The 13,326-nt window shown below is 32.2% G+C and overlaps 1 pseudogene; it reads left to right on the top strand.

Annotated features, from left to right (window-relative positions):
- The first annotated feature begins 354 nt into the window (after positions 1-354).
- LOC126744188 (PX domain-containing protein kinase-like protein) lies at positions 355-1,794 on the top strand (annotated as a pseudogene).
- The last annotated feature ends 11,532 nt before the right edge of the window (positions 1,795-13,326 follow it).

Below are 13,326 nucleotides of genomic sequence, written 5' to 3' on the forward strand. Positions count from 1 at the left end.
ATAGGGATTGATCTTACCACTACAAAACATTAGCAATGTAATAAAAACCCATTTTTTTTTCAATTTAAATATTGCAGAATCATATTGTGTCATACATCAAGGTATTCGTAACAAAATATGCTATTTAATACAGGGTATACTTGTTTATGCGCCATATGAAAAAAGATAACAAATCCTTGTACGGAAATTTTTTCAATGCTGTTTTGTAGACTTTAAAAACTGACCACCAGAAGGTATCCTTTGTTTTTCCATATGTCTTTATTTAACTTCAGAAAAAAATAAAAACGAAATCGGCAAATGTATTTTTAGCTATACTCTGGAACTACTTTCTGAACGGCATATTGTTAGGCTTGAAAATGCACGACTTTTCTTTAAGTAGTTCTCCATGATAGACATCCTCATCCTGGACACACTTTATATATACAGAGTTATCCAAATTAAGTGAAGTACCATTGAAAAGATGTCGTCCGTATGGCAGGAATCGCAGGTGTAAACAAGCCAAGCAAAGTTTATCTAAAAAGGTCATTCTAATGGATTTGCAAATAAATATTCGACAAATGGTCGGCACCAAATGGCTTTTTTCGAAAGGGAAATTAGCAGGAAGGTTTTGTTAGACGATACCGAACCGATCACTTGCCGTATCGAGAATTGGCATAACGTTAATGGCCACACTGAATTTGTTATTAGGGTACACAGAGGCCCATTCTCAGATCAAACCTGGAAGGTTCACAAAAGGTACAATGATTTCTCAAGGTCCACCAGTGCCTACAAGAGTCTAAAATCCCATTGGAACTGCCTCCGAAGAAGATCATTGGCAATTTGGACTCTGGAAGTTTATTTGTGAAAGACAACAAGCTTTGCAGAAATATCTAGACAGCATACTGATGAATCCAATACTAGTGTCTTCCTTGCCTGCCAGGTCTTTTGTAGATCCTGCTAACTATTGTCAGCCTTTTAGTGAAATTGCCCTTCAGCATGCTTCTTTGGCATTAAGGGGATAGGGATAGGAAGTTGTAGAGCCCCTTGTAGAAATCGGATGGAGACTTCGTAAGCACTTTTATGTGATCAAGGGCAAATCGAGACCCAAGGATGAACTGATTGGTAGCTGGACTGACTATGGACCCGATAAATATCTAGATGACAAGGATATACACTCAGTTTTTAAGGGTTTGCATCAGATAAAGCATCCTTATATAGCAAAAATTGACTTCTGTCTTTGTACAGACACAGGGGGGCTAGTTGCAAGGGAAACAAGCAAAAATGGCTCCCTAAGGGACCTTTTATGTGGCTCCAAGCCTAAGCTGTCATTTCTGAAAAAATATGGAAACCCCAAGGGGCACAAACAACTCAGTATGGAAGAAATTGCCACGTATGGCAGGCAAATATTGGAAGCCTCAAAGTTTTTACATGATAAAGGCTTTCTTTATGGACATCTGCACAGTGGCAACATTCTCATCAAAAATGATAAAATCAAACTGATCGATATTGAAAATGGTGTATTGGGAGTTCCATCTTACTATATACAGACCCTATTTTATGCAACACAAGAAGCAAATTCGTATCATTTTTAACGCTGGTAAACCATTCAGAATCGTATTTTTGAGTTTTTCAGTAAAATAACGTTTTTTTAAATGTGATTTTACTGAAAAACATTACCTTTCTTTTTTTTGTTAAAACATTAAATTTTAAACAAAAAAGTTTATAATTATATATTAAGGACTTTTTCGCTAAAGTCAAGATTAAAGTCAAAGTAACGATAACTATTTTTAATTATTTGCAGTATTACAATATTAAGACGGCTATGAAAACAACATGCCTTTCGCGATTTCATAGCATTAAGACAAGCCATGACAAATTGCTAAACTGGACACATTGAAGTTATTGGATATTTCAAAGTTTATCGTGAGAATTCAATACTAGATATTCTCAAGGACACTAATATCAGTTAAAAAAGTATAAATTTATTCCGTATACCAGTACCAACCAGTTCAAACGCTTTTGGCAAGGGATTCAGAGAGAAGATTTGTTTTTTGCCATTGTTATCTTAACTTCTGTGGCCAATATGTAAATAGCTTGAAACTGTGAAAAATAACTTGTACTACATTTTATGAACAGAATAATCAAATTTCTCAAATTCTGGAATGTTTAATAAAAAGCACCACCATTATTGCTTAAGAGAAAATCTTTTGTTAGTACATACAAGAGGTCCCTTTCAGTTTCAACATTTGGTGGGGTTTAATTAGTTCAAAAATTGTTGGCCCGTTCTTTTATGAGGGCATCCTAACTGGTGAAAGATATGTGGAATTTATAACGGAAATTTTGAATAATTTCTTAGACCAATTGGAACTTATAAATAGACATCATCTGTATTTTCAGCAAAATGGCACACCTGCCCACAACTACAGAGGTACTTATCGTTTTGGCCCCATCTAGTGGCCTCTCAGATCGCTAGATCTAACCCTACTTGATTACTTCTTGTGGGGGTAACTTAAAGAACCAAATTTACAATACCAATAGATGGTAGGACTATAATTAAGACAGTTCGAGCAGTTGAAAAATGTATTGAAGAACAAGGTGATGTTTTTGAGTATCTTCTTTAAAAAAAAGTGTTATTTTATTTATTATAGTTATTTTACTAAAAAAAAAAAATTCTCATTTTTACCAGCGTTAAAAATGCTACTAGTTTGTTAATTTAAACAACTTTGTATTTTCACTAATAACAAAGTTACCAATGGTGGACACTTAATTTAAATAGTCCTGTATAGGTAAACTATTTGGCTTTTGAATGTTTTCTTTTTCTTCGCGTTCTTAATTCTTGCCTCGGTATATATACAGGGTGTTCAAAAAATAGACGGAGATATTTCAATGGGCGATTCCTTGTAAAAAAATATGAGAAAAAGTTTCTATAAACATAGGTCTGGAAATGCACAGTTTTCAAGATACAGGGTGATAAATTTTTTTTTAAATATTAATTGTTTATTATTATTAATTATTTTTCTAGGAGAACTGACACTTGTCAATGTCAAACCTCCATGCAGAAATGATTTTTTGTTTTCCAAGGCACCGGTGATTTTTTTACCAAAAATTGATAAACCATTTATGCCCAGTGGCGGCAATAAAACGGTATTTATTTTTTTTCGCGAAAACGAAGTGAGATACGAAAAAAATATAGGAGGCCAAAAAGTTGTATTTTTAAATGCTTAATCAAACAACAAATATTAAAGTTGAAAAAAGGGCAGTGGTGTATATTTTTTTGCCAATAATATTTGCTAAGATGTCCCCCGCGACTCTACTGGACCTTATAATTTCAATCTAATTAAATTAAATTAAATTAAATAGGGCTAAATTAGCCTCTTAATACAACAAGTAATACTGCCAAATTTCAAAAGAATCGATTAAATATATTTTTTTAATATTAATAAAAAAATAATATCTAAAAAAAAATATCAGCCTGTATTTAAAAACTGTGCATTTCCGGACCCATGTTTATAAAAATCACCCATTGAAATATCTCCGTCTACTTTTCGAACACCCTGTATATTTGTATATCATATATGTATATATATGAAAAGATATATATATAAATATTTTTTTTTACAATTTTCTTAAAGTTATGGTCCTGATGAAATAAAATTCCTTTTAAGTTACCACCAAGCTTTCTAAAATTTGAATATATAAAATATGATATATAGAGTAGCCTATGACTAGACTTTGCCTATGTAGCCTTGTTTCGTACTAATAAATTTATTTATCATTATTATTACTTTTTTTCTTTTCTTTAATATCATTATGATTTGTTGAGGATGTTGCCGAATTGAGAGGATTTTAAATCTACCGCGAATCCGACTTAATTGAATTTGACCAATAACAATTTGTAACGCTCGAATGCGTCAATGATAACTTCGATAGGTGCGCATTTCTCCTCCATACGAAGGCTCTATTCTGTATGGGCTTCGAACCAATTAGCATCTCCAAAAACGTTTTTTTGAGATACAGTAGCAGTGGTGATAGAATCTGGCCGGCACGAATCAGCAACGAAACACCAATATTTAAGTCGTTATTGACGCCGTAAGTGGATAAATATTTTAATTATAATACTTTCCTGGTCCTTAAAAAGCCTTACCCTAGCATTTCTAAACGAACAAAAGATATAAATTTTCCATGACCCATTTAAACTTTTAATTTTTTATCATGATTATTTAATGATTTTAAATGATCCAGCATCCAGCTTTTAATCGTCCAATAATTTGTGTTGAAAAAATATGAACGTATTCTTCTTATATAAGCCAAAAGGTCTATAAACACAAAAATAGAAAAATTGATTATTAATAACCCAGGGGGACAGAGAGAGGTGAACGGATCGAAAAGATAGTAAAACGCGGCATAAAATTTTCCATGGCTCCGCCAGTGGGTTTCGTAACTTAACAGTCTTGTCGGCAAATTTATATTTAATGCTGTAGGCGCCAGCCGATTTTTTCCTGGGGTTGCCGACATACAAGAATATTATAAATATGACATACATACATATCGCCGCTTATTTACAAATACCACTAATTAATTAAGTATTGCATGTTGTATTGTTTATTGTTTTAAGGTTTATCGACGAGCCGATTTTTCGGGCGGCATTGATTTAATTGACAAAGAGTAATTGCAGTTTTGTTTTAGTTAATTGTTTGAAGTTAGATATAGCATTAAGGAATGCTTTGTTTTTGGTAATATATGTTTGTATCGAATTGTTTAGTAACGTGCACTATGAACTAGCAAGGTAGCATTTTACAAATATTATATGTACTAATTGGGGCTATGCATGCAACTTTTTTCCATGTGAAAAATTGGTTTGACTTATATTCTTTATCTCTTAACTTAAACAAAACAATAAACTTACAATTTTCTTTTAAAAAACAAGTATAAAGTAATAAAAACGAAACAAAATTTTTAGGAATTATATTGGATAAGGAGCCCTCTTTTAAACCCCATATGTTATCATTAAATAACAAACTAGCAAGTCTCAACTTCTTACTAAGAAAAATAATGCCATACACAATAACAGACACTGGTAGAATTACGTACATGGGCATGTTCCAGAGTCTTATGCTGTCTTGGGATGGGGTTAATTTACACACTGGCATTCCATATTTATACAACAAAAAAAAGTCCTAGGAATCCTAACAAATTCAAATCACACAGACTCATGTCCACCACACTTTAAAAATTTAAAAATATTAACCTTTCCTGCAACATAAATACAAAGAGCACTCTAATATGTAAAAAGCAATATTGCTCACATATCTACACACCAATCATTTCATATTCATGATACAAGAAACAAAAATCAAGCTGTAATTACCCAACATAGACTAACTTTGACTCAAAGAAATTTTAAAATATTATCCGTCAAACTTTTTAATTGTGTGCCAGATGAAATAAAAAGTCTGCCCTCTAATAAATTTAAATTCCCAATGAAACAAATCTTGTTTCACATAAGTTCATATAACATACAGGAATTCTTGGGGTTTGACTAGGGTACAGGGCCTGCAAACTAATGCCTAGCCTAGTGGAGCTATTACTAATTGTATTTATTGATTACTATTTTGTAATATTTATTTATGTTAGTATATTGGCGTTTAGACAAGAACAAATATTAAAAAATAAATAATTTATACACAGTTACAATATTTTATCTCTATTTTACTAAGTAAAATCCTTTGTAATTGATTTATTACTTCTTAGCGTTTTAAAAAATGAGGTTATATTATTTTGTAATCGATTTATTACTTAGCATTTTGTTACTGGTGTTATATTTGATAATTATCTTATTAAAAAACTAAGTTGTGTTTCTTCCATTAGTTTAACGATGCTTAAACTTAGATTGTATTGTAGGTTCTACTGTACAATTGTAGTTGTATTTTTTGCAAATAAAGATTCATTTATTCATTCCAAGTGAAGTAATTTTAAAGCAAAAAAGTTCAAGTTCATTCATCTACAATATTTGCCAATCTCGTCTTCCTGCATATGCTTAAAAGTTTTTACACATATTTTTTCTTAGCTTTTTCTAGATCAATTCGAGGCTTTTTTGAGCAAGCGCAAGGTTCGGCGTAGCTTTTTTTGCAGGTTATGATATACACAAGATTTAAAAGCCTTAGCTCCTGAGCCGGCCACTCTAAAGAACGATATTTTCAATTGTATCTCTATTGATTTAAGTTTAGTTATAAATACATTTTCTTCTCTGAAATTATCAATAACACAAATGTTTCAGATAATTTTTTTTGACCTGGGCGGTTCTTAACTCGATAAATTGCTTGAATAATTGCAGCGATTCTTTAACTTTTCGGTTTTTATATTGGTACTTTGGGGGTTATTTTTAGGCCTGTGCATGTACAGCTAAATTTTGATAACTTCTCAATAATCAACGCAATGCTAGTAAATGCCGCAATTAGTCAACCCAGAAGCAGCAGCAGCAGCGTTTAGACAACCATTATAATACATCTATTATCAGAGTATTAGAAGACTTTGCTCGAAAGTAAAACATTTTCAATGCTTCTGACGTGTAATTATGATATGATTGCTATCACTAAGACTTTGCTGAATTGGTTTTGTAATTCTGAACGAAGTGTTTTCTAATGAATACACAGTATATCACTGAGACATAAACTATTTAGAGGGGATGGTATTGCTTTGGCAACTAAATAAAGTTTTCCTATTATTAACTTAAATCTGGTTCTTCCCAAAAATATACATGGCATTGTTGACATTATAGGCGTAAAATTTATGATTGTGCATTGTAATTTCTGTAATATACTAATTTACATAAGTCCGAGGTTTTTGATAACATTTTTGATTACATTTTTTTACTAACATACTTATGCAATTTAAAACTACTATTCTTAGGAGATTTTAACATTCCAGAATATATCCCATATAGAAGGGGGTCCACACCCGTCCTATAGGGTAAATAATCTCATTAATCTATCAGAATTTTTCGACTAGATGCAAACAAATATATAGTTAAAAATAATCAAGGTGGGCTCTTAGACCTTTTTATCGCGTCCAGATGTGACTTTTATATACAGGGAGTCCCAAATTCAAATGGTCAAAATGCTAGAGTATATACAGAAGCCATAAAGAAGTAGTTTCAGATGGGACACCGATGGTAGGAAGTGCGCCATTTCCAAAATGTAGAGTGTTGAAATTAAAAAAAAAAATCGATTTTTTATCATCTGTATTAAAAACACTTATAGCGATTTGAATGAAATTTTTAGGTTTTAAGTGATGGATGGTGTGGCAACTTTTTGAGCAATTGCAGGTGATTTGACCTGTGCAGGGACGGACTTACAGCATATACAGGGAGACATCGCAATATCTCGAAAACTAAACGTGTATCCAGAAAATGTTTCATGTGAAGTTTAAATAGTTTCCAGGGGGGCATAAAATGACGTTATTAGCTTGAGCTTGAGTGGACGTCTTCAAGGTCAAATGCAGGTCAACTTAACTTTTTGCATAGAAACCTTTATTTTTTTAATAGTATCTGATTTAGCGTTAAAAAATAAGTAACTTTCATCTGACACTTTTTTACATGCGACCTCTCCTTTTCAAAATATTAATTCTTGATTCTTTTACGAATTTGTTCCTCAAACCAAATGCTCAAAGTGTCCTCCATGCATTTCCACACTTGACTCAAGATAAGACGCGAGCAAAGACTCCTGAGTGGTTTCTTAGAAAGTCCGCAGCCACCACAACTCTAGCAACTAGGTCTTCTCTGTTGGTTACAGGTGTTGCGTTGGTAAGCTGTATCATGGCACCCCAGACAAGAAAGTCTAAAGGTGTCAGATCAGGTGAAATTGCTGCCCAAGGGACTAGACCACCCCTACCAATCCACCTGTTGTTATAGTTCTGATCTAAGAAAGCCCTTACAGTACGAGGAAAGTCCGCTGGACAACCATCGTGCTGGAACCAGAGTTCGTTCTGATCTCTAATATTTTTTCTGGCAACATTATTTGCAACATTATTGGGTATGGTATCTCGATCTTCTGCAAAAATTGACTTCCGATTCGATCTCCTAAAAAAAGTGACTCTCATACCGTAAAAATACGATAGCAGGTATGCACCGACACTAAACTTAACAAAAACTTTAGATATAGTCTCTAATCTATACTTTAAAAACTTAGTATAGATTAGAGACGCTCCCTATTTTCAGGACATTTTTTATAGTTAGAGATTTGAAAAATGGACACCAGTGAGCACTAAAGTGTTCTGAACAATGCACACTAAATTATATTCAAAGATTTTTGACTATTTTTCGAGATATAAAGAGATTTGTCCTGGGGGTCTATTAATTAATGTAATAGAGGGTATAGATTAGAGACGCTCCCTATTTTCAGGACATTTTTTATAGTAAGAGATTTGAAAAATGGACACTAGTGAGCACTAAAGTGTTCTAAACAAGGCACACTAAATTATATTCAAAGATTTTTGACTATTTTTCGAGATATAAAGAGATTTGTACAAGGGGTCTATTAATTAATGTAATAGAGTGTATAGATTAAAGACGCTCCCTATTTTCAGGACATTTTTTATAGTTAGAGATTTGAAAAATGGACACTAGTAAGCACTAAAGTGTTCTGTATAAGACACACTAAATTATATTCAAAGATTTTTGACTATTTTTCGAGATATAAAGAGATTTGTCCTGGGGGTCTATTAATTAATGTAATAGAGGGTATAGATTAGAGACGCTCCCTATTTTCAGGACATTTTTTATAGTTAGAGATTTATAAAATGGACACTAGTGAGCACTAAAGTGTTCTGAATAAGGCACACTAAATTATATTCAAAGATTTTTGACTATTTTTAGAGATATAAAGAGATTTGTCCAAACGGTCTATTAATTAATGTAATAGAGTGTATAGATTAGAGACGCTCCCTATTTTCAGGACATTTTTTATAGTTAGAGATTTGAAAAATGGACACTAGTGAGCACTAAAGTGTTCTGAACAATGCACACTAAATTATATTCAAAGATTTTTGACTATTTTTCGAGATATAAAGAGATTTGTCCTGGGGGTCTATTAATTAATGTAATAGAGGGTATATATTAAAGACGCTCCCTATTTTCAGGACATTTTTTATAGTAAGAGATTTGAAAAATGGACACTAGTGAGCACTAAAGTGTTCTGAACAAGACACTAAATTATATTCAAAGATTTTTGACTATTTTTTGAGATATAAAGAGATTTGTCCAGAGGGTCCATTTGTCCATCTTTATAAAATAAATAATAAAAACTTTGTTATTATTATTTATTTTATAAAGATGACCAGAAGAAACTGCTTGAAATTTTCGGAAAATAAAAGAAAATCTTATAAAACAAAGGTATGGATTTTATTTTTTTGCACTAAAACGGTGCGTCAGACCGCTAAAATGCAAGGGCTGTGTTTTGTTAGAAATAAACAAATTATTCAGAAGAAATTTTTTTTGTAACAGTGGCGTACCTGTTTTTTTATAACAAATTTCAGTTCGTCCCTGGACAAGTCAAATTACTCTTTTTAAAAAAAGCAATTACTCTCTTTAAAAAAAGTTACCTCACCACCTATCATTTAAAATTTGTAAGTAGAAGTCCATTCTTGAAATGGAGTGGTTATAATATAGCGTTTTTTTTTGTTTGTGTGTGGGGAGAGTTGATGGGATCTCTGTGACATATCAATAAATTTAGGCTTATGTTTTAAGGGGAATTTTAAATAGCTAAATGTTTAATAAATAAGTGGAGGGAGACTGCAGAAATTTCATTTTACCTCAACCTACGACTCCACTGCAAGTATGGACTATTTCTTCACTATTATATTTATGTGTTAAAAATTGATGTTTTTTGTTTAAACTTAGTCGATGTTTTTGCCTTCACGCGTGACAAAAACATTCGAATAGCTAGTAAGACATTCGAATTCAATATTATAAGGACTATTAGTAAGTAAAAAATAAAGGAACTTAGGTTTCTGATTAATGGTGTTAAGCGAAATATGTTATGTAATTATTATGTTAAGTGGTTTCTTACTTCTAGTCGAATCCAAGTTCTTCTGGCCTGAGATGAAGCTTTTTCAGAGCTTTTTGATTTAAAATTCCTGTTACTAGAAATGTAGTTAGGTATCAGGTTGTTTCTTAGACATTCGTTGTTAAACCATATCTTCTGAGCAGTTATATGATACGAGCTAGGTAGAGTTTCCTATAGATATGGACTTGGTATGCCAGACAAGCAGATTTTATTTGTAAGTAGAAGTCCATTCTTGAAGTGGAGTGGCTCCTATCATTTAAAACCTAAAAAATTCATAGAAATCGCTTAATACGGAGGGAAAAAACAATTTTTTTGAAAAATGTCAACACTCTGTATTTTGGAAACGAGGCACTTCCGACCATCGATGTACCATTTTAAACTACTTTTTTATGGTTCTTGTATATACTGTAGCATTTTTGACTATTTGAAAGGGGACAACCTGTATATTGCAAAAGCGTCACGATTTTTAATTGACGATTATCTATCTATCCTTAATTAAATTGAAACAATTTAGATAAAAAGTAAATAGCGGTAAAATTGAAAATATCTTTTATAGCTATAAAAAGGCTGACCTTAGATTATTATATCACAGGTTTCTTAATATTGGTTGAAAAAATTTAGAATCTATTAATGATATTAACAATGCTGTGGAGTTATTCTATAATAGGGTTTAGCGCGCTCTTGATAGCTTTTTAGCCCTAAAACCGCAAGACGTAGAAGATATCAGCCGTGGTTCTTTACAGAAATTATAAAATCAATAAACCAAAAACATAGCTCGTGGAAAAAATTTAAACATTAGAATAACCTAATTGATTCAATTAAATTTAAAAAATTTCGGAACAAAATAAAAGAAGATATTGATCTATCCCAGAAGCAGTAATGTATTTATTTAGAAAATGCGTTTGCAGAATTTTTTAAAAGTTTATACGTTTCTTCCACACATATTTACCATCACCATATGTAATGATCAGGACATAAATGTAGAAACTGTAACTATAACTAGATTTACAAAAGCCGAGGTATGATGAGCCCTTAAGATAATTGAGCCAAAAGCAACCATTGAACTCCATAAAATTCCTGCTTTTCTCATAAATGACTGCGCTTATGTTTATGTTAAACTATTGACTGTTTACTATAATTTAGCAGTAAAACAAGAATACTTACCCGACTTTTGGGAAACATCTAAAATTATCCCTGTACACAAAAATTAGAGAGGATTATCGTTCTATAACAATGAATAATAACTTTTCTAAATGTTTCGAACGAGTACTGTATTCTGCTTCGTATCCCTTAATGAAGAATCTGATTAATACTAATCTATAATAAGGTTGGTTGTTGTAAAACTATCTTTCTCCAACGCAATTAATTTTGGAATCAATAAACGCTAATTTAGAAATTTACGTAATCTATACCGAATTTTTCAAAGCTTAACTCATCTTACTTAACACGGCTTTAACACGTAGAATGCTATGGTCAAAGTTCTGAAAAGATCTCAGTTTTGGGTCCGCTTTTCTTTACTTCCGTAAACTTACCGTAAAAAGTCTATTATATATGATGCGGACGATACAACACTCAATTATAAAATTGATAATATTATGGATTGCAGTCTACTTCAAAATAACCTAGACATAATTAATACTTGGTGCAAAAACAATTGCTTGCCTTTATTTCTATAAATATATCTTCTATAAATCTAATTTTTTATGATTATACTATTAATAATGTTAACGTACCCAGATCAACAGTTTTTAAAAACTTGGGAGTAATATTTGACAGTTCTCTTTACTTTCAATCACATATAACTGATATTGTCAAACATAGCTACAGAATGTTGGGTTTCATAATACGCATTTCTTAGAATCTCAGAGGCATTCTCAGTTTTAAATTTTCATATCCCTCGTATGTCAGGTCTATACTCCAAGGTAATTGTCAAGTGTGGTCCCCCCATTATCAAAACCATACTTATTAATAGAATTGAAAATATCCAAAGGAGACTATTACAATTTCCAAGGTTCACGCAGTGTATCCTACACACTTTGCTGATTTCCAGTTTTAATATAAATTGCTAAATAACTTGATTGATTTACCTGAAATGTTAGACCAGCTTGATATTCATTTGCCTCTCAGTCAGCCTCTCATCAGCCAGACACCCACAAATATTTATAGTCCAGGACGATTAGACTTTCTCTGCTGAAAAAATCCCATCTGGCTGAATTTTTTACCAGAGCTTCTTTTTGACATTACAAATCATCCCTCAAAAGTCCCCATGAATCCAAGTGGAGCTTTTTTTATGGGGGGTCAAATGTTACAAAAAACACTTTTTTACAAATAACATCGAAACTATCAATCCTACGATAAAATGAGCTATTACCTTTTTTGTTCAGTATAAAATTCTCCACAAAAAAAGTCTTATGCATTTTTTTCGTAGAGGTAATTTTTTTATAGAAATGTTACTTTCAATGTTGGACATTGAAAAAATTGTAAAATAGTGTACTTTTTTCCACGTCACCATAGAGGTAAAGTACCAGACGCGTTTTTTTTTTCATGTGGTCTCCCCAATAAGCCTAATCCACGAAGCTACAACGAAAATATGAAGTAAATAGGATTTTTTATTTAGTCACCAGTGTGACATGATGTGGCATCTTCTAAGTCTTCCCCAACTTCAAGTGTTGATCACAAAAAATTCATTGGATCTAAATTTTCATCAAATTCAATGTTTTTGGACTCTTCATTGTCCGATTTTATGTTTAAACAGGATTGTCCATGGCAGTAGCCACAAATCGGAGAGCAGTGTAGTCCAAGTTTCCTACATCCGCAATTAGCTCCACAACCTTTCGTACAATTACAAAATATTGTGTTTAATAAAACATCAGGAGCAGGTGGCAATAATGTTTGTATTGGCTGTAAATTATTATCAACCATGGTACATCCCCAATTCAATGGATTCAAATTCTTACCAAGCCATTTCTCGACTTGATAATAAACACGACATAAATGTGATTGAGCTGTACTCGATGTCGGTGGTAGCATTGAAAGTTTAACAGCTTTATCGTATCTTGTCGATTTCGCGAAGTAATTATATCGATGATGGTCAAAAGATTCTTCGCGCGGTGGAGCACCATATATCGCTAATAACGCTTTGATACCGCTTGTGAAAATATTATCTGGGGAGCATTGTTCCTTCATTAAATATTTTAGCTGCATCTCTGATGTCACTTCTCTTTTCAAAAATTTTAATGGCTTTTGCCTTGCCTTTATTAAAAAGAGAAGATGTCGTGTCATATCC

Source organism: Anthonomus grandis, chromosome 13, assembly GCF_022605725.1.
Source record: "Anthonomus grandis grandis chromosome 13, icAntGran1.3, whole genome shotgun sequence".
Classification (NCBI taxonomy): Eukaryota; Metazoa; Arthropoda; class Insecta; order Coleoptera; family Curculionidae; genus Anthonomus; species Anthonomus grandis.